The sequence below is a fragment of the Solanum verrucosum genome, unplaced genomic scaffold (assembly GCF_900185275.1).
Source record: "Solanum verrucosum unplaced genomic scaffold, falcon-dt-bn FXZP01000134.1, whole genome shotgun sequence".
Lineage (NCBI taxonomy): Eukaryota > Viridiplantae > Streptophyta > Magnoliopsida > Solanales > Solanaceae > Solanum > Solanum verrucosum.
In genome coordinates this window covers 414,342-438,397 of record NW_026020833.1, presented here as the reverse complement: position 1 = coordinate 438,397, position 24,056 = coordinate 414,342, and positions in this window count along the sequence as shown.

The window sequence follows — 24,056 nt, the reverse complement described above, 5'->3', positions numbered from 1 at the left end:
TCAAATTTATGGTTCGTAGGTTCGACTACGGACCATCATAGTCGACCGTAGGTGGGGTTCAGGGACTTGAATTTGGACCTTCAAAAGATGAAACCCATGTACGATCCATCGGTCCACTTACGGACCGTACATACCAACTGTAGGTCCTAACTTTGACCCACAAAATTTTACTAAGTCTGGGCTCACCTACAAGACCTACCTACGACTAGTACATAGAATGACAAACCATCTTGGTGAGCCGTAAAAAGGGTACTGAAGCTTGACCATCAAAATTTATTCACCCGTTCACTTACGGTTCTAAACTTGGCTCGTAAGAGCACATACGACCCGTTGGTTGGGACCGTAGACACATACACCGGCTAAGAAAGTTTTGCACTTTTCCTTCCTTTCAAATCCGAGGTTTTACAATATCTTCCCCTTGGAAATATTCGTCCTCGAATGAGACTCAAGGCATCATAAGGAGGGTAGGAACTAGATCTAACAACTCAATATGAATGCAACCACATAAATGCACATATCCGAGGAGGAAAAATCAACTCTAAGCTAAAGCATATTCAAAACATCATTTCATAAGGACTATATGCAACTCATACTCAAAATGTATGTAAACATGGAGAAATCAATCAAGTAAACTCTTTTTCTCAAAAAATTCATGTTTTCATGAGCGCATATGCATGAGAAAATATGAGAATGACTAAGACATAAGGATGGACAATGAGGAACTAACTACCTTAAGCTAGAATGAGATCGAAGGGAATGGGATGAGGATAACAGAACTTTATATCTCCCTCTGCCTCCCAAGTAGCACCCTAAACCAATTGATTCCTCTAAAGAACTTTCACAGAAACAACTTCTTTATTGCTCAACTTCTGAACTTGCCGGTGCAAAATCTCAACCGGAACCTCTTTGTAAGAAAGATTCTCCTTAACTCCCAAGCCTCCTAAGGAAACTATGGATGTCGGATCTCCAACACATTTTTTTAACAAGGAGACATGGAAAACGAGAAGCACTGATGCCAAGTCATTAGGCAAATTAAGTTCATAAGAAACTTTACCAAAACACATCAAAATATGATATGGGCCCACATAGAGGGGACTAAGCTTCCCTTTCTTTCCAAACCTCATCACACCTTTTATGGGTGAAATTTTCAAATAGACCCAATCATCTACATGAAACTCAAGGTCTCTCTTTCTAACATCGGCATAAGACTTTTTTTGACTTTGAGTTTTTTTCAACTTTTCTCTAATAAGTTGATCTTTCTCCATAGCCTCATGTACCAACTCAGGACTTATTAAGCCAACTTCACCAACTTCAAATCAACCTATAGGAGATCTGCACCTCCTATCATAAAGAGCCTCAAATGGAGCCATACCAATGCTTGAATGACACTATTACTATAAGCAAACTAAATCATCGACAAATGATCGTCCCAATTACCTTTGAAGTCAATTACACAATCTCTCAACTTATCTTCCAAAGTTTGGATAGTACGTTCTTCTTGCCCATCGATTTGCAGATGAAAGGTCGTACTAAGCTTAACACGAGTACCAAGACCCTTTTGAAAAGATTTCCAAAACTGAGAGGTGAATTGGGTACCACGATCAAAGATAATGGATAAGGGAACCCTATACAACCTAACCATTTCTCTCAAGTACAACTTAGCATAGTCCTCTGTGGAATAAGAAACCTTAAATGTGATGAAATGAGCTGATTTCATCATTCAATCTACAATAACCCAAATTGAGTCATGTTGTCACCGAGTGCGGGATAAACCAACAATAAAGTCCATATTCAAATCTTCCCACTTCCAAGTAGGAAGGCTTATATCTTGGGATAAATCTTCTGGCTTTTGATGCTCAACCTTCACTTGTTGACAATTAGGACATTTAGCCACAAATTCCGCAATGTACTTCTTCATCTCATTTCACCAATAAACCTCCCACAAATCACGGTACATATTAGTGGCTCCCGAATGAATATAATATCGAGAATCATGGGGTTCTAAAAGAATCAGCTCCCTCAAATCATCAACATTAGGAACAGACAAACAACCTTGATATCAAAGCACACTATCTCCCCCTTGGGAGAAAGCCTTAACAAATTTCTTAAGTACCGCTTCCTTCAAGTCAACCAAATTTGGATCAAGACCTTACTTGGCTTTCACATCTGACACAAAACATGATTCTGAACCATTATGTACCATAACACCGCCTTTTATAGAGTCAACTAACTGAACACCCAATCAGGCCAATCTATGAACATCTTTAACCAATTCCTTCTTACCACCCCCATTATGAGCAACACTACCCATTTATAACCGACTAAGAGTATCCGCTACCACATTCGCCTTTCCGAGTTGATAGAGGACACTCATGTCATAGTCCTTTAGTTACTTAAGCCACCTTCTTTGGCGGAGATTTAGGTCTTTCTACTTAAACACATATTGCAAACTTTTGTGGTCAGTAAAGACATCAACATGAAAACCATATATGTAATGCCTTCAGATCTTCAAGGCAAAAACAACCAACGCGATTTCTAAATCGTGGGTAGGATATTTGTTTTCATGAATCTTAAGTTGTCGTGAAGCATAAGCAATAACTTTTCCATTTTGCATAAGAACACACCCTAACCGAATTCTTGAAACATCCCAATAAACCACATATTGATTGGATCGTTTTGGTAAAGTCAACTAGAGTAAAGGTAAGCCTATCTTTCAATTCTTGAAAACACTTTTCACACGCTTCAGACCATACAAACTTAACCTTCTTTAGTGTCAATGGAGAGGCAATCAAAGAAATCCTTTCAACAAACCTTCTTCAGTAACCAACCAGACCCAAGAAACTTCGAATATCCGAAGGGGATAGAGGTTTAGGTCAAATCTTAACCGCGTTTGTCTTCTTAAGATCTATCTTAATACCCTTACGGGAATTTTTTTTAGCAAGAAAGGCCACAGATCTTAACCAAATTTCACATTTGCTAAACTTTGCAAATAGGTTTTGCTCCTTGAGATCTTGCAACACAATTCTCAAATGATCGGTATGCTCATCCTCAATCCTTGAGTATATCAAGATATCATCGATAAACACAATCATAAACATATCAAGGTATTGTCTAAACACCTTATTCATCTAATCCATAAATGGGGCTGGAGCATTAGTCAAGACAAATGACATTACTAAAAACTCATAATGACCATACTAAGTTCAAGCAACTGTTTTCAAGATGTCACATTTTTCACCCTCAATTGGTGTTAGCCCGACCGAGGTCAATCTTAGAGAAGTAACTTGCTCTTTCTAGTTGGCCGAACAAATCATCTATCCTTGGGAGAGGATATTTTTTCTTAATGGTAACCTTTTGGAATTGTCAGTAGTCAGTACACTTACGAAGCAAACCATCTTTCTATTGAACAAACAAAACTGGAGCACCCCAAAGAGATATTCTAGGTCGAATGAAACCCTTATCCAACAAATCTTATAGCTGCTCTCTTAACTCATTGAGTTCTGCCGGAGCCATTCGGTAAGGAGGAATAGAGATAGGCTACGTATTTGAGAGAAGGTCAATATCGAAGTCTATTTCCTTTCGGGGGAACACTGGGTAAATCACCAGGAAATACTTCTAGAAACTCATTAACAATGAAAACCAACTAGAAATCATATTTCTAGCTTTAAGACAAGAAACAAACTGACTCTTAGGCATATAATTTCCCCATTTCCACTCTAGGATGGGTTCATTTAGAAACTAAAACTTGACTTCTCAGGTTCTACAATCAATAGAAGCATAACATGAATGAAACCAATTCATACCAAGAATAACATCGAAATCTAACATATCAAGCTCTACAAGATCAACATGAGTGACTCTATGGGATAAGGAGAAGGGACAATATCTATAGACTCTTTTAGCCACAATAGATTCAAAAATAGGGTAGAGACAAAAAAAGGGTCTAATAATACGTCCGGAAGAATATCAAATCTCATAGCCACATATGGCGTCACAAAAGAAAAGGTAGCACCGGGATCTGCAAAGCATAAACATTAAGATGGAAGTCTTTCAACATGCGGTAACGACATCGGGAGAACCTGCTTGCTCATAAAGAGTTTGAAGTTTATAAAATCAATTGTACTTTTAACTTCCACTAGCACCAGACGAAAGGTAAGATTGATCCCATCGACGATTATCTCATTCATTCTTAGCAACTTCGGGATTGTCCCTTATCCTATGATCAATCTCGCCATAACCAAAACATTCATTAAAATCGGTTAGGTATTTACCTTCATGCTTTCTTCCACACGTAGCAAAAGTCAACAATGAAGATCCACCACCATTTCCTCCTTGATGTTTAGGGTTAGACATCTATCTTTGTTGAATTTAGGAGCCGAAGCATTGGAGGAACCTTGAATGAAAAAAACCTTTATCGAAACATGGAGTGACCATGTCCATCAGACCTTGAATGTGAAAAGTCATCGTCACCGTCTTGACTCTCTTTTCCTCCCTAGACCTTTCTTTAAGTTTTTCCTCTTCTATTTGTCGAGCATGAGACATAAGGTGAGAAATGTCCATATCATGAATGATCATGGAGGTACGACATTCCTTAACCACCATTTCGGACACACCCAAAATAAACTTACTCATTCTTGACTTAGGATCAGCAGCCATAGTATGAGCATATCGAGACAATTGTGTGAACTTTAAGGAATCCTTCACACTCATGTTTCCTTGACGTAGGTTGATGAATTCAAGTACCTTTATGTCCCTCATATCAATGGGTAACAACCAATCAAGGAAAGCAACTTTAAACTTTTGTTAATCAAGAGGTCCCTCATTGATCGCCCTCTCTTTCTTGTATTGGTTGAATCAAACTTAAGCAACACCCTTAAGTTGATAAGCCAATTCCTCCTTTACACTGGTGTAACTCCCATGATCATCAACACTTTATATAACTCATCAATGAACGCTTGAGGATCTTCCTCAACCTTGGAACTATGAAACTCTGGAGGATTTATTATAGTGAAATCCCTCACTCTAATTACTGTCGTAACCACATATCGATTCATGGGAACCACATCCTCCCTATTGGCTTGAGCTAACATTTGAAAAGCAGCCCTAAACTTCACATGAGTCAATTTGTAACACTCCGGAAATTGGTAGGCTAAACTAGAGTTTAACGTGAGGATTATAGTCTTGGATATAGTTCCCTATACTTAAAAATAAAGGGTTTCGTGTGGGAATGTCAAGGTACGACCCCCAAGGACCAATCATGGGTCCTTGAGGAAGACCCTATAAAATTTCCTGGACACTGACCCACGAAGGGGTCTTACGCCCTATAGGTCCATCCACCCCCATGGGTGAGGAGTCGTGGATCAAGGTCCTAGGAACCAAGTCCCAGAACCAATCCACGGTTCACCAGCACAGGCCATGGGTCCAACCACGGTCTGTCAGTGGTTGGTGTGGATTGGGCCTGGAAACTGCTTTTTGGCAGTTAAGCTTAGGGGCACTTTGGGGTTTTCCTGTTTTAATTAATATTAAGTGACGTCGTTTTATTATAAGTTAGACTAACTATATATTGATTTAGACCCCTAAATTTAGTCATCCTCCTCATTATTTCAAAATCCCAAAACAAGACTAACTTTTTCTCCCAATATTCTCTCTCTAGAACTTCAAGGAAGAAGAAGAAGGAAATTGGAGCTGGGTTCAAGGAGCAAGGTTTTCTTCTCAAATTCTTTGGATTTCATTGCTAAGGTATGATATATATTCATCCATGGATAGAATTCATTCATGCAGCCCCTTCAAAACCCCAATTTCAAAGATAGAAATTCTCCAAAAGCTAGGGTTTGACTCCAAGTCATGGATTGTAATGCCCCAGAAATTAGTACACTAAACTAGAGCCTCAAGATAGGGTTCTAGAGTGTGATGTTGAGAATTAGAATCGCAGATGAGACTTTACGTGGTTAGAATGAAGGGTTTAGTAGTTGAATGTCAAGTTACGTGTTAGACCTCGTAGCTTAGAAGACCATTTAGGGTTTGGTTAAGGGTTACAAAGGCAAGTGCCAAGCCAAGGGGGAAAGGCCTTAGCCAAAGGCCAAGGCTGCCCAACTTTGGCCAAGCACTACCCAAGGTTCACGAGCCACTTCACGACCAGTGGCCTTGACCACGGTCCATAGAAGTGCTCGTGAAGATGACTTATCTTGATGGGAGGCAAGGCCTTGAGGCCAAGCTACTGGCCCAAGTCCACGAGCCATTTCACGACTAGTGGTCTTGACCATGGTCCGTAGAAGTGGTCGTGAAAATGCCTTAGTGTGGAGGGAGTTTGGCAACTTGAGGGGAACCACTGGTCAAGGGACCATGGGCACCACCACGGGCTATGGTGCCCTTGACGGCTCGTGAAGAGGGGCGTGGCCCCTGGGATGGGGCTGCATAGTCGGGGGCACTTAGGTAAATCCAAAAATATGTAGTTAATTAATAGGGTCGTTTTATATGTGTTTTATTTACCTATTTATGGTATCTTAAGTCTTTAGCCCCTAATTTTAAGTCACTTTATACAATACTCAAATCAAAACCCCAAATCACTCCTCTCTAAAATATTTCTCTCTCTAGAAAGGCCCCTATTGAAAAAGAAGCTAGATGTTGAAGCTAAGGTCAAGAACAAAGGTTCTATTGCTAAAGGTTTGTGCTAGAGCATTGATTAAGGTATGTTTATTTTCATCTATGGGTTCTTCCACCCATATAGCCCCCTTATTAATCCCTTAATTTGTGAAGAAGAACCCCAATCTAAGCTTGGGTTACTTCCAATGTGTGGGTATAGTTGGGTATAATTCCAAAGGGTTGGATAATACTTATTTATGGTTAATTTTGCATTGAATTGTGATATTATGATGAAATCATGTGAATTCCATGGTTAACCCTAGTTTTCTTGATGAGTTACATGTTTTTTGGGTTTATGCCATTAGAGGTGAAATTGAAGGTTCATGAGTAATCTTCCTAAATCAATGTCATGTGTAGTAATTGATCAAATATAGGATTATATAATCATGAATTGAACTAAAACTTATTGAATATGATTGATCTTGACTTGTAAAGCTAGGATTGAACCTTTATGATCAATTAAGACTAGAATCACCTAGTAATAAAAGATGTGATCAAAATACCTTGAAATCTAGGCATAAATAAGAGATTGAGAAAGAAACCTTGAGAGTAAGGTTTGTGATCATGATAGCCAGGGCATTAGGGTGAAGCTAATGTGATAAAATATTGATGTAAGGGCTTTGAGAGTAAAGTCTAAAAGAGAATATGAGTCTAATAGGTTGGATTATGGTGAAAGGCCTATACTCACCTAACCTACCTTATGAATGCTTGAAAGTAGGAAGTAATAGAATCACTTGAACATGGATTGGTTGTCAAGGACATCCTTCCATGAGTTATGAGTGTGAATTAAGTCTTAACAAGTAAATCTTGGGGTGTATGCTTGGCCTCAAGTGGATATTGAAGATGAGATGGAGTGTCACACAAGGTAGGGTCCGGGCTCCAAGTAGAAAGGAGAACCACACCTAGTTGATGTGAGGACTATCCAAGTTAAAAGGGGAACTCTTACGTAGTAAAGTGTGGGTTTTCCCAAAAGTTAGGTCTCATGAGATGGGAGCCTTCACATGAGTTGAGTCAAGGTTCCTAGTAGCAATCTCCATATCCAATGAACTAAGACATGCTTAAAAGAAGCATCTCATAGTGTTCTAAAGCATAATTGAACTAAGACTTACTTAATGAAGTACCTCATAATGTTCACGAGTATAAGAGGACTTAGACATACGTAAGGTAGTATCTCATAAGGTCCGTGTGAAGAAGGAACTTAGACGTACTTAAGAGAGTATCTCATAGTGTTCAAAGTATAAAAAGGGGTTAGACGTGCTTAAGTAAGTATCTCATAGTATCCATGCTAATAATGAACTTAGACATACTAAAAGGAGTATCTCTTAGGGTTCAACCTAACAATGAACTTAGATGTGCTTAAGAGAGTACCTCATAGTGTTCTAAAGTTAAAGAGAGGAACTAAGTTCCAAACCAAGAAACATAGTAAGAGGACCTAAAAGTGATACTTAGCATGATTAGTATTATGGGATGCTATGATTGCATTGCCCAAGTATGACTTAGGGTTACTAAAGAGATGAGTTGAGATAGGATTATGCCATAGTTTCCTTCCTTGATATAGTTGATTAAAGGTTAGAGATTCCTTTAGTTATGAGAGTTAAACTAATAATGAGACCAAAGGAGGGTGAGTATGACTAAGATGACTTCAAGGCTATGTGTAGTGTGAATGGTAGTATGGGATGCCTTTCATGCATTGCACAAGTGTGTCTTGAGGTTACTTAGGAGTATGGTGCCCTTATGGTAGAAAGAATTAAAACTTAACCATGCTTATAGACTATGATTAAGATGACCAAAAAGGGGTACTTGGATTGGGTAGTATTATGGGATGCTATCCATGCTTTGCACATGTATGCTTTTGAGGTTACTTGAGAATGGTGTTATTATGGTATAGATGACTAAGAGTCAAGTATGCTATGATTATGACTTATCTCCTATGCTCATTAACTATGTATTATGTTGACTTATGTTTATATGATGCCTATGTTGGAGACCTTGCTATGACTATGATGATTATGTTATTATCTCTTATGCTTATGTCTGATGTTGACTAACCATGTTGAGATGCTCTTTTGATGTTGTGCTAGCTTTCATACTTGGTACATTTTGTACTAACGGATATTTCCTACATTCTAATCAAATGTAAGGTGTTGGAGATTGAGTTGCTTGGGAGGCTAGGTTTCTAAGAGGCAAGAAGATTTGGAGATTTGGTGAGTCCTCATATCTTCAAGGACAAACCCATGTATCCCTTTTATGTCATTTCTTGTGTTTTAGACTTTATATGGGCTGCGTCCCAAGACTTTTATTCATGAGTTTTAAATATATGGTTTGAGACAAAGAGTTAGTAAAGACTTTAGTTTGCTTATGAAAATGTTTTCAATTGGTTCTAAAGAAAGTTTTAAATTTTCCCGTACCTTTCTACTATCTTATGTTATGATTATTCTAAGGGTTTGTATAAGACCCCTTCGGGGTTAAGTACGCCATGTTACGTCTAGAGGGTACCCTTGGGTCGTGACATGGATTCCTTTCAAAAACGATTCTAATGTTTGAATTGATGATTTATCATGGTTTTTATGTTGAAATCCCCAAGAATCCATGAAATCCCCATATTCCCAATTTATGACCTTGTGATATGGGTGAATTGATGAAAGAAGGATATTATGAGATTATGGTTGTAGTAATTTAGTTATTTGAATCATGTTATTATCCATGTCTAATGTAGTGAATTCTAGATGTGTTGATGGATATGAGTTATGACCCTTGAAAGGGCAACTTATGATATTATGCATGATTTATGAAGTTTAGTATATGGTTTAATAACACTTTGAGAGTGAAGTGAATATGATTATGATCTAGTTGTTGTGTTGTTGAAAGGTTGTCCTCATATACACAATTATGTATGAATATGATATGATGTGAAAGGTTTTCTCACAATATGATGATTCTAAGGTTGAAAAGCTTTCTCACCTATGGAATCTATATGTAGACATGGACGGTGAAAGGTTATTCTCATGCATGATCTAATGAGCTATCTTATGAATTATGTTGGATTGAGTGTCAAGACATTCTTCCATAAATATGTACTCCGTGGGAATGAATTCTTAGCATCGAGTGGATATTGATATGATATGGAAGCCCTCGCGATAGTAGAGGCCGGGTTTCTAGGAGCGATCTCCTGGGATGGAAGCTCTCACGATAGTAGAGGCCGAGTTTCTAGTAACAATCCCCTTGTCCCATAAACTATGTGCCCTCATAGGTATTCAACTAGTGGATCCACTTAAGCTAAGAGTATGGTTCTACCTTAGGCAAGTAGAGCAACCCTTTTCGGTGTGGGAGTCACCAGATTCCATGTTTAGCTCACATGGTCTATGTCGGTTAAGGCTTATTTTCCACAACAATATGAACAAGAATATGAATTATGAACTATAGTTACTCAAGAAGCTTTACTTAGTATGGGTGAGATTATGAGGTCTTATTCATGCATTGCACAAGTATGCTTTGAGGGTATTTATGGTATGTTCCTCTTATGTTATGATGATCTATGTAATGAACATGCTTATAACTTATGCTTTCCCACTATCTCCAAAAATGATGTTTTAACTTAGTAAATTGCATTCATTAAAATGAAATGTCCATTTTAGCATGTTTTTAATGTTTTTATACATGGCTATCATACTTGGTGCATTTTTGTACTAACCCCTACTTTTCCTACATTTTCCCAAGTGTAGGGTTCGGTTCTCAAGGTGAACATTGTTGTGGCTAAAGCTTGGTTTTGCTTATTCTCCTAGCTTGTTGGTGAGTCCTCATGATTTGAGGATGGATGTTATCTCATTGTAGTTCTTTTCTTGTATTTCCTTTTCGGACTATGTTGTTTGGGCTGTGACGCTATTTCATTCCAATATTGTAATAGATGGCTATGCTGAGACAAGTCTAGACTTCCGCTTTCCTTTATGAATTTTTTTTACTTGAAATGCGTTTTTACTCTTATTGTTCTAATTCTTTATATTATGATATGCTAAGTGGCTCATGGAGCCTTTCGGGGTTCTATGTGCCTTGTTACATCTAGGGGGTACCCCTGGGTCGTGACACACTTGCTCGGCCAAATGGTCGACCGAAACTTGAAGAGCTTCTCGTTCCACATTCTCTCCCGCATTCCTTCTAGCATATACCTTTCTAGTGACCATATCCTAAAAAGCATTGGATAGGGTGAAGAGAGAGACATATAAAGTTAAAATTCTATCACACGACTTTAGAGTAATGAAAGAAGTGGAGTTTTCTAAACATCTTACAACCTCTCATTCATAAATGTGACACACTTCACACTCATAAACAAGACTCTAATCGACGTGGCTTATGAGACATCCTAGGATATTGTTAAACCTTGTGCTTGGAATACCAAGTTTGTCATGGCCCAAAGTACACCCTAGATGTGACATGACATATAAGACCCCAAGAGGCCATACACAAGCCACTTAGCATACATCATACAAGATAATGGAAAACCAAAAGAGTTTAAGAATAACATTTCATATCAAAGAGTTGACAGAAGTAGCAAAAGTCTAACATAAGTCTCAAAGCCATCTATTACATCAAATGAGTGATTGGAACGTAACCCATACAATATATACAACATTCGAAAAGAAAAGACATGAAAGCAATAAAATGAGTCTCGCTCCTCGGGACAGGAGGATTCACCAATTTTCAATGTCTATATGAGATCACTAGCCACACGTATGGGAAGTAGGAGTGTCAGACCTTACATTAGTGAAACAATGTATGCAAAAGTTTGAGTTAGTACATGAAATGTAACAATAATGATATTTGTGCATAAGAGTTGTGAGATCATGCAAAAAAGACTTCATATGACATGCAATGACCAAGCTAAATCATAAAATAATATGTTAGAAAATATAAGTCATAACCATCGTTTATGCAAGATAAATGTCTTTAAAACATGTTTGAGATACTTTTTAGAAAGCAACCTTAGTTCATTATTATAGGAAATTTACTTTTAACGGACATATAGATCATGTGAGCTATAACATGGAATTCGGTGTCTATCCCGCACCGAAAAGAGATGCCCTTAGTTGCCAATGTAAGAACCATAAACTTCTTGCTTAGGTGAATCCACTAGCTAATATATATCTAGACAAACCTATCGTGGCACATAGTTATGGGGCATGGGTACTTGCCACCTGTCCACTCGGTGCTAAGCAGAAATACCATAGAATAATCATTAATCTTAACTTATTTTATCATTTTGAGAGATAGGTAATCGCCGCTTGTCTTATCCTCCATGGAAGGGCACATCAAGTAGCCAATTCAAGTTAGAGTTCATTAGAACAACTCCTTAATCTTGATTCAACTTAGGTGAGAAAATCTTTCCACCTTATGAATCCCTTATGTGAGAAAATAATTTCACAACCACAACAACAACATCGATGCTTTACTCTCAAGGAACCTTAAATCATTTACTTCATTTTAATAAAGAAACATGCATATCTTCATTAAATTGATATTCCATAAATCAAAAGCTTCACCATATGATAAAAGTCTAGAATCACTGATCATGCATGGGTTCAAGTGTAATTCAACTTAAAAACATTTAATTATCTCAATTCATGCATAAAAAGACATAAAACAATATATTAGATCATAATTTGAAGGAACCATGAGATTGAACAAAACCCTAATTTCAATTGGAGATTCTAACTTGTAAAATTGGAGAATTTAGGAACCCTATGGAGGAAAAGACTAGAGAGGTGAATACTATCATACCTAGATACCAAAAGCTCACAATTAATGGCAAATTTGGAGACTTGATCTTGAAACCCTATTCTTCTTCTTTAAGATTTAGAGAGAGAATTATTGGGGAAGAACTTGGAGGGATTTAGATAAGCTTGAAGAATGATTTAGAGTAGTTAGATTTTATGCTTAAGACTTATATAGGGTCAAGTATTAGGATTAAAAAGACATAGTTTAGGCACTAATCAATTAGGGAAAAGGCCAAAAAGCCCTTAAAAATAACTATCGAGCCCTCATTGACGGATTAGACCTATAATCTATAGGTCCAACTACGGTTCGAAGGTTTGACTACAGATCGTCCTGGTCGACCATGGGTGGGGTTAATGGGTTTGAATTGCGACCTTCAAATGTTGAAACCCATGTACGATCTGTAGGTCCACTTACTAACTGTACATACCAACCGTAGGTCCCAACTTTGACCTTCAAAATTTCACTAAGTCTGGGCTCACCTACAAGACCTACATACAACTCGTACATAGAATGACGAACCGTCCTAGTGTACCATAAAAAGGGTATTGGAACTTGACCTTTAAAATTTGTTCACCCCTCCACTTTCGATTCCCACCTATGACTCATAAGAGCACCTACAGACTGTAGGTTGGGATGTAGACACAAACACTAGCTAAGAAAGTTTTGTACTTTTCCTTCCTTTCAAATCCGAGGTGTTACATATATCTTGTCTTAGTTTAACAAATTAGGTATGCTATTTTCTTACCTTGTCTAAAAATGGGCACCAAGTCCTTATATAAGAAATATTTAGGTTTAATTATATGCCTGTATCAAAATATGTTTGCTAAGTTAGATATCATACTTATAGGAATTAATTAATTGTCCAGGTGTAGAAACCACACATATAGGCTTGAAATATTTAGCTCATCTATTATTTAGAAATCATGACTATAGGATTTGTTATTATTTTAGCATGTCATTTGGGGTTTAGAAATCTGTATATAGGCTAATAAATATTTTAGCATGCCATTGGTATTAGGTATCATGCTCATAAGTTTAAATTAATTAATCCGCAATATCTAGCTTTAATACTTTTGCAATTATATATATGCTTATGTTATTTAAAAGACCATGCCTATAGGGTTTAATATTTTCAGCTTGCTGCAATAAATAAAGAACTCAAAGACAGTCAATGTGCAATACAAACTAATCTCAACTAACTAATTCTACCCGTATCGCCTATTTAAATTAATCTGCTATTGATTAATTATCGCCTACGTGACCAGTCTTGCACCTGAATTATAGCGATCTCTCGGAAGGATGCTACTACTTAAAAAGAAATCCAATATAATACTTGCACATTTCAAAGGGATTAAACTAAGATATATAAATTATAATCCAATAGAGGAATTTGGCCAAAAATAAAAAGTGAAAGGTATAAAGGTTTGCCATTTAGAATTTAGTTGATCTCAAATTAAATAATGCAAGAGTTCCAATTTATGGTGGAATAATCATTCAAAATAATTTAAACAATTATGCTAAGAGATTTTCATGTATTATCCATACTACTACCACACATGTTATAAATCATTACCAACTTCAAGGTACCAATGTTTAACTGATTCATGCTTCATACAAACTTTCAAAATAAACAGTAAATTTAATACATTACAAGGCTTGAGTTTACACACCCCAAAACAACAAACATGTAGTCATACTTATTTTACAACCCATGGTGACATGATCAAATCAACCTTCAAAATTTCACGTAAATGTGCTATCATTCCCCGAACCTACACACTGGACGTGGTTGACACTCGAGAATTATTGCTGGTCCCCAAGCGAACTCTTGGCTTGGCTCACTACATAGCGGAAGAATTACTTAACAAAACAAGAACCTCAATTTGAAAGATTTAACTCATAAAGTCTCTAAAATAGATAAACCCTAACATGTCTGGAAATGTTTAATTAAACATAAACAATTGACTTTAAGTCTCAAAATGTCACACCTCGAGCCTACACCGTGGACATGACACGGCATACGAGACTCCGAAAAGCCTCATAGCATATCATAACATAAGACATAAGAAATGATAAGGAATTTAAAAACTTTTATCCATACATTGAAGTCTTTTATAAAAGCAAGCGGAAGTCTACTTGTCTAATTTAACCATCTAATACAATCTTTGAATCAACAATAGGGTCACGACCCTTCAACATAATCCAAAACAAAAAATGACTTAGAAAGAAACTACTAAAGACTCATACGTCCTCGAATCTTGTGGACTCACCACAAGCTAGGAGAATAGTCGATCCAAGCTTGTATCCAAAAGAAGATCACCTTATGAACCGGAACCTACACTTTGTGATAAATGTAAAAGAAATATGGGTTAGCACAAATATTGCACTAAGTATGATAGCCATGCAAGAGTCATGTTAAAAAGGACATTTTAGTTGAAAACCGTGCATTTAACAAGTTTGAGAATCATCATACACTTTTAGTATAAAAACATAAGTCACATGCATAATCATCATATAAATCATTATCATAATATAAACATCTCATGGGTAATCCTAAGTTATACTTGTGCAATGTATGAATGACATTCCATAATACCACTCATACTAAATATTCCTTTTAGGCCACAAGTAGTCATGTTTACCATTTGTTTGATCCCATCTTTAGCTAATACTCATAAATAAGGAACATTCACATTTTATAAGTCATGACAAGAAAAGAAACTCATAGCAACAACACAAGTTAAGCATTCATCATTACATTAAGCCTTTATGTCAATATTCTCAATAGCTTCATTGTAAGCACATTCATTCCATTAGACATCATGACATTTGAGGAACACACCATAGCCACTCTCAAAGCCTACTCGTGCAATGCATGGATGAAGTCCCATACCCCCACCCACACTTTATAGAACTTATTCACTAACCATAATACATAACTCACATGATGGGAATAACCCCTAATCGACATAGATCATGTGAGCAAAGCATGGAATCAGGTGTTTATCCCACACCGTAAAGGGTTGGTCTACTTGCCTAAGGTAGGATCGGTAATTTAGCTTAGGTCTATCCACTAGCTAATAACCTATGTGGGCACATAGTTATGGGATAAGGACGTTGTTACTAGAAACCCGGGCTGATATAGGGAGAGCCTCCACCTCACAGTATCCACTCAGTGCTAAGCATTAAATTCCCATAGATTATTTAATTCTCTTTTAACATTCTTACACATGAGAGGGTAAAACGACCCCAAAAATGCCCGAAAATGTGCTTCGGAAACACCTATAATTGTAATTTCCATATATCTCAAAATTCGTGCATGATTTCGGAAATTCGACTTCATATTCTTATTCAGGGGGTCAAATTGAGTGGGAAATGGGTCTAACCCGAATTTTAGAGCAACCGTATCAAAATTCAAAAATCGCAAAAAATGCGATTTGGAGGGTCAACTTTAAAGGGGCATATCTCTTAGCACACAAGGAACTGGTAGGGCCAAAACTTATTAAATTAAAGTTCTTTGAGTTAGCTTTCCAACGCACTTGGTTTCACCTCATTCCGAGTTAGGATGAGGGAGTTATGACCATTTTCGTAAAACCTGTCTGTGCAGATTTGCAATTTCCAGTGAGCTTTTTTTTTAGGCGGGTTGGGGACGTTTTTTATAAATGTCCCATACTTAGTCATTTTTTTTAACTTCAAAAACACTCTCTAAGCCCTCTCCAAAATTCCACCAAGATCTTCAACCAAATTCAAACATCTCAAGCTCTAATTCCGGATTCAAGACTCAATCTCAAGCTTCAATTCTCCATTCCAATCTTCATCAAGGATTCTCCAAAGTTGAGGTATGTGGGTTTGATTGTGGAAACCTTCCTTTCCACGAGTCCAACCATTTATCCTCTATTTTTACTTCAAGTTTATAGGTCCTTATGGTTATATATGAACTCTTGAAGTATGGAATTACTACTACACACCCTATTATGGTCTATTTTGCATATTATCATGAAATGGAATTATTATGTGATGTTTATGGTTTTCATGCTTCCATGATCAAATTATGAAGATTGATTTATATATATGTATGTTGTTGGTGGGCTGATTTATATGGATTTTGGAATTGGTTGGACTTAGTACTCTTGAAATACATGATTTTATTTACATGAACAGTAGCCCACCATGTGTTTGATAAAATGCCCACTTATAGAATTCTTAGGAAATTGAAGGTCCAATGTACGTCCTATGAGTCGGATGGTCATATAATCATTGAAATGATGATGAAATGGATACATGTATATGATTTTCTCTATATAAGTGTTGTGAGTCGACCAAGCCTAGCTCGGGGGGTTGTAGGCCCGGGTAACCGTATCGAGGGGTTGGTACCTTGGTTGCCTAGTACGGGGGATAGTAGGCCCGTATAACCACATTGAGGGGTTTGTACCTTGGTCCCTAGCTCGGGGGGTGATAGCCTCGGGTAACCACATTGAGGGGTTTGTACCTCTTTCGCCTCTCCAAGGGGTGGTAGGCCTTGGAAATACTATATTGATGGTCACTCGCCACACATGTACTACGTCCCACTAAATATGATTTTTATGTAAGCATCATTATACATATCATTTCATTAATATGCTATCTATCGGATATGATTATGCATTTTTCCTATGATGTCCATCTATTGTAGCATTGCATTGCATCCCATATACTTAGTACATTCAAACGTACTAATGCATACTCTATGCCTACATGATGTCACCATGTAGAGACCGGAGCACCGCTTGACCATCCTCCTCCGCGTGGCTAATACGATTATCTGTCGAGGTTATTGGTGAGTCCTCCATTCCGGGGACGTTGCTTATGATCTTTTGCTATGTATAAGACTTTTCCTTTTTAGTTATGTTTTGACTATGAGGGTGAGCCCGGTAGTTTGTCTTGGCCCCCGCTAAGTACCCATGTTTAGAGGTGGTGTTGGACAAGTTGTGTATTATGCTTGAGCTTGACTCATCTATGGTATTTATGTATCATTCCTTTTTTTTTCTCTTGCTCCCTTAGTCTCGATTTCCCCTTTGATTATGCTTATCGCTTATGGTCAATTTAATTGCTTTCGTGACCAAGGATGTGTAATGATACGCTATGAGGCTTGTTTGGGGTTCCTTCGGGTTCCCCATTCGCCGGTCACGTCTAGGCCCTAGGCTTGGGTCGTGACAGAGGGATACCATTGGCCTACCGACCCAATGTACATTATTACACACATGAAAGGGATGCCATTTGCCAATGATTGAAGGTACATAATTAGAATACCGATTCAAGGTTCATCATTATCGTAGTTCATGCATTCATCATGAAAGGGATACCATAGGTCTACCGATTCAAGACAAAGCCTAGAATACTCCATTACTCATTTATGAAAGGGATGCCATTGACCTACCGATTCAAGGTTCATTAAGTCAAGATACTTTTAGTTACACAAGAAGAGGATGCCTTTTGCCTACCAATTCAAGGTATATATACATTGAGAAAACCCCTCACAACATGTCATCATCATTCACAAGTGTATAATTGAGAATAGCCTTTCAATAACACCACAATTACTTTATAGTCATCATCACATTACTTTCAAAGTATTGACAAAGCATGTACACAAACATCATGATTATACAAAATCTCACAATTTTCCCTTCAAGGACCACAAATCATAATTCAGCAACTCACCTAGAATTACTAAAATTAGGCATGGATAATAACATGATTCAAATAACTAAACTACTACAAGTACAATTTCATAGTATTCATCTTACTCAATTCACCCACATCACAAAGTCATTAATTAGGGTTATGGGCAATTCATGGATTCCTAATATATTTTATCATAAAACCACCGTAAAATAGCAATTCAATCATAATATAAGATAATTAAATCATTGAAAATGATTTTAGAAAGAATCCATGACTTGGAGTGAAAACCCTAGGTTTTTGAGAATTTTCTACTTTGAAGTTGAAAGTTTGAGGGCTCCATGGATGAAAGCATTCCATGAATCAAATACTACCATACCTTAGGTGAAGAAATCCAACAAAATCGTGTGAAAAAGCCTCCTTCTTCAAGCCCTAACTTGATCTTCTTCTTCTTCTTCTTCGATGGAGTTCTAGAGAGAAGATTTTGGAGAGGGTTAATTTGGTTATGATTTTGGGTTTGGGATTTATGAAGTATATGAGGTGGTTAAAGGCTTAAAATGTCTCAATTAGGTCTAAATAAAAAATATAAAATGACCTCACTTAATAATAACTAATCTAGGAATTTACCTAATTACCCTCACCTTGGCTGAGATTTGGGCAGGTTGCAGGCATGACCTACGTCTGTAACCTACTGGCCGTCCTGCAGGTCCCAAGTTTGTCTTTGGACCCACGATTTGTCTCACGTGGCGTAGATGCACCTACACCTCGTAGGTCCCAACCGTAGCTCACTCTTTTGGGCAGTTTTGGGGACTGCTTTGGGGTCTTCCTGAAGGACCCCTTTGATTGGTCCTTGGGGAGTCGTACCTTGACGTTTAACCCCTAAAAACTTCATCCTAAGTACGGCAAGCCATTTTACAATTTTAAACCACAGATCAAACTCTAAAACTCTAATGCAAGGCTCTAGTTTCATTTACTAATTTTCCGGGTGTTACATTATCTCCCCCTTGGGAACATTCATCCTCGAATGACATTTCTAAACACCTTACAAAATTAAAGACTCAAGACTAGGAGCCCATCATGCATGAAACATCTAAATAATTCACAATTCAAAGGAGGAAACATCAACTCCATCTCAATATACTCAATGCAACACAAGAAAGTAGGAACTACATCTAACAACCCATTATGCATGAAAACTTCCACATTGCTCAATTTCATAGGAGGAACTATCTTCTCCAACTCAAAGCATGCTCATCATAACATCATGAAGAAAATTAGGCCATTACTCTCAAAAGCACATTTAAGCATATTCAACAATTCATCTCATGAAGCATATATGCAACTCATACTAAATGCACATCAATGTGAGGGACATAAACCATGAAAACTCATTTTCTTTCTAAACAATAATTTCATCAAGAATATGCATAACATAAGGAGATATTGGAAACATATAAATCACACATGACTCCAAAACATGAAACAAGCCACAAGGAACTCTTTGTCTCAAGTTTGAATAGGAATAGAAGAAAGAGATAAGGATTTCGGAACTCTCAACAACCTTGCTATCTAAGCATACCATCTCCCCCTTAGGAGTAAACCCCTACGAAGGCTAACATCAAAATCTTAATAAAATAGTTTAAAACTATAAGGAGTTACCAACATGCCGTTGCATTCATATGGAAGGGCTCCTTTGTCCTCTCTAGACCGGAGTGCATATAAGCGACTATACTTTGAAGCATTAGGATACAAGCCACTAAGAGAAGCTTCCTTGGCCTCTCTCTCTTTTGCTGCAAGTGTAGGGAAATTTTTCACTTGATGATCACTCTTTCCACAACCATAGCACCCATCCGTACCGGTTAGGCACTTCCTATGGTGTTTCTTTCCACATTTGGTGCAAGTAGGCTTAGGAAATGGAGACCCACTACCTTTCTCTTGGTTAAACCTAGGAGTGTTTGAATGATGTTGGTCGGAATACCTTTGTTTAGACTTAGGTCTACCTTGCCCATCAGACTTATCACTAGAGAAATTCCCATCACCGGGCCTAGCCCTTTTTGCCTCCTTATTCTTTCTCTTAAATTTAAACTCCTCAATTTGTTGGGCATACACCATAAGCCTAGAGATATTCATGTTATCATGGAGAATTTCCATACGACATTCTTTTTCAACTAAGTCGTACACACCCGGTACAAATCTACTCAACTCATCCCTCAGATCCTCCACTATAGATGGCACATACTTGGATAGTAGGGTAATTTTCAAAGCATACTCTTGGACACTTATACTACCTTGCCTAAGGTTAATGAATTCCTCTACCTTAGCTTCCCTCAACTCATGGGGTCTTACCTATCAATTAATGCTTTCTTAAACACCTCCCAATCAATAGGACCCACTCCTACCAACCTATTTTTCTTCCATTGAGTATACCAAACTTGAGCAACATCCTTCAATTAGTAAGCGGCTAGTTCCGTTTTTTCTACCAAAGTCACCCCCATAGCATCAACTACATTGTAAACCTGAGAATTCTCTCCCATTTTGGAACCAAGGAACATGAAAGGATTCATTCTAACAAAATCCCTCAATCTAGAAGCCACGGTATTCACATTAGGGTTCACATGAATCTCAACATCTCTATTGGCTTGGGCCGTCATAGCTTGGGCTTGAGTTGTTACGACTTGGGCCAACATTAGAAGAGCCGACCTAACTTCCACATCCGACATATCCAGAGGATTAATCGAAGATTGATTTGCTTGAGGAGCTTCTTCATTGACATTGTTACTCTTCATTCTTCTTGCGTTAGCCCTTTGTGTATTCATTTGTTGAAGACACAAGAGAAGGGTTAAGAGAGGGACTTATAGTGCTAAACTCTATGGCACGACTTTAGAGTAATGAAAGAAGTGTAGTTTCCTAACATCTTATAGCCTCTCATTCATAAATGTGGCATGCTTCACACTATGAACAAGACTCTACTAGATGTGGCTTATGAGACATCATCCTAGAATCATCCCAAAATCTTGTGCTCTGATACCATGTTTGTCACGCCCCGAGTCTACACCCTGGACGTGACACGACGTACGAGACTTCAAAAAGCCTCATAGCATATCATAACACAAGTCCTAAGAAATGATAAGGAATTTAAAAACTTTTATCCATACAATCGAAGTATTTTATAAAAGCAAACGGAAGTCTACTTGTCTCATTTAGCCATCTAATATAATCTTTGAATCAACAATTGGGTCACAACCCTTCAACATAATCCAAAATATAAAATGACTTAGAAAGAAACTACTAAAGACTCATACGTCCTCGAATCTTGAGGACTCACCACAAGCTAGGAGAATAGTCGATCCAAGCTTATATCCAATAGAAGATCACTTTAAGAACCGAAACCTACACTTTGTGAAAAATGTAGAAGAAATATGAGTTAGCACAAATATTGCACTAAGTATGATAGCCATGCAAGAATCATGCTAAAATTGACATTTTAGTTGAAAACCATGCATTTAACAAGTTTGAGAATCATCATGCACTTTTAGTAGAAAAACATAAGTCACATGCATAGTCATCATATAAATCATTATAACATAATAGAAACATCTCATGGGTAATCCTAAGTTATACTTGTGCAATGTATGAATGACATTCCATAATACCACTCATACTAAATATTCCTTTTAGGCCACCTTAGTCATGTTTACCATTTGTTTGATCCCATATTTAGCTAATACTCATAAATAAGGAACATTCACATTTTATAAGTCATGACAAGAAAAGAAACTCATAGCAACAACACAAGTTAAGCATTCATTATTACATTAAGCCTTTATGTCAATATTCTCAATAGCTTCATTATAAGCACATTCATTCCATTAGACATCATGACATTTGAGGAACACACCATAGCCACTCTCAAAGCCTACTCGTGCAATGCATGGATGAAGTCCCATACCCCCACCCACACTTTATAGAACTTCTTGACTAACCATAGTACATAACTCACATGATGGGAATAACCCCTAATCGACATAGACCGTGTGAGCAAAGCATGGAATTCGGTGTCTATCCCACACCGTAAAGGGTTGGTCTACTTGCCTAAGGTAGGACCGGCAATTTAGCTTAGGTCTATCCACTAGCTAATAACCTATGTAGGTGCATAGTTATGGGATAAGGAGGTTGTTACTAGAAACCCAACCTAACATAGGGAGAGCCTCCACCTCACAATATCCACGCGGTGCTAAGCATTAAATTCCCATAGAGTAATTAATTCTGTTTTAACATTCTTACACATGAGAGTGATGCCATTGGCCTACCGACCCAAGGTACATTATTACACACATGAAAGGGATGCCATTGGCCTACCGATTCAAGGTACATCATTAGAATAACTCATTGAATCCTCATGAAAGGGATACCATTGGTCTATCGAATCAAGGTTCATCATTATAGTAGTTCATGGACTCATCATGAAAGTCATACCATTGGTCTACCGATTCAAGACAAAGCCTAGAATACTCCATTACTCATTTATGAAAGGGATGCCATTGGCCTACCGATTCAAGGTTCATTAAGTCAAGATACTTTTATTCACACAAGAAGATGATCTTTTAGCCTACCAATTCAAGGTATATTATACATTGAGAAAACCCTTCACAACATGTCATCATCATTCACAAGCGTATAATTGAGAATAGCCTTTCAACAACACCACAATTACATTATAGTCATGATCACATTACTTTCTAAGTATTCACAAAACATGTACACAAACATCATAATTATACAAAATCTCACAATTTTGCCTTCAAGGACCATGAATCATAATTCACCAACACACCTAGAATTACTACAATTAGGCATGGATAATAACATTATTCAATAACTAAACTACTACAAGTACAATTTCATAGTATTCATCTTACTGCAATTCACCCTCATCACAAAGTCATAAATTAGGGTTATGGGGAATTCATGGATTAATGAGATATTTTATCATAAAACCACCATAAAACAGCAATTCAATCATAATATAAGATAATGAAATCATTGAAAACATTTTTAGAATGAATCCATGACTTAGAGTTAAAACTCTAGGTTTTGGAGAATTTTCTACTTTGAAATTGGAAGTTTGAGGGCTCCATGGATGAATGCATTCCATGAATAAAAGAACACCATACCTTAGGTGAAGAAATCCAACAAAATCGTGTGAAAAATCCTCCTTCTTCAAGTCCTAACTTGATCTTCTTCTTCTTCCTCTATGGAGTTCTAGAGAGAAGATTTTGGAGAGAGTTAAGTTGGTTATGATGTTGGGTTTGGGATTTATGAAGTATATGATATGGTTAAAGTCTTAAAAGTCTTATATAGGTTTAAATAAACAATATAAAACTACCTCACTTAATAATAACTAACCTAGAAATTTACCTAATTACCCTCACCTTGGCTGAGATTTGGGCAGGTTGCACGCATGACCTTTGCCTGGGACCTACTAGCCATCCTTCAGGTCCGTAGGTCATGGACTGCAGCTCCCAAGTTTGGCTCTTGACCCATGACCTGTACCATGTGGCTTGGATGGACCTACGCCCCATAGGTCCCATCCGTAGCTCACTCTTTTGGGCAGTTTTGGGGACTGCTTTGGGGTCCTCCTCAAGGACCCCTTTGATTGGTCCTTGGGGAGTCGTACCTTGATGTTTAACCCTAAACACTTCATCATAAGTAAGGGAAGCAATTTTACAATTTTAAACCACACATCAAACTCTAAAACTCTCATGGAAGGCTCTAGTTTCACTTAGTAATTTTCCGGGTGTTACACAAAGCATCAACAAGGGAATAGTAAAAGACTCCTCAAATACTACTGTTTATGAAGCCTCTAAATACGACGATAGATTTCGGGACAAGATCCATGACATCTTAACAAAACTAAAATATAAATGTGGAACTCTTCGGAAAGCAAGGAGGCTCACCAAAGCTAACTGGAATGCAAATGGTAT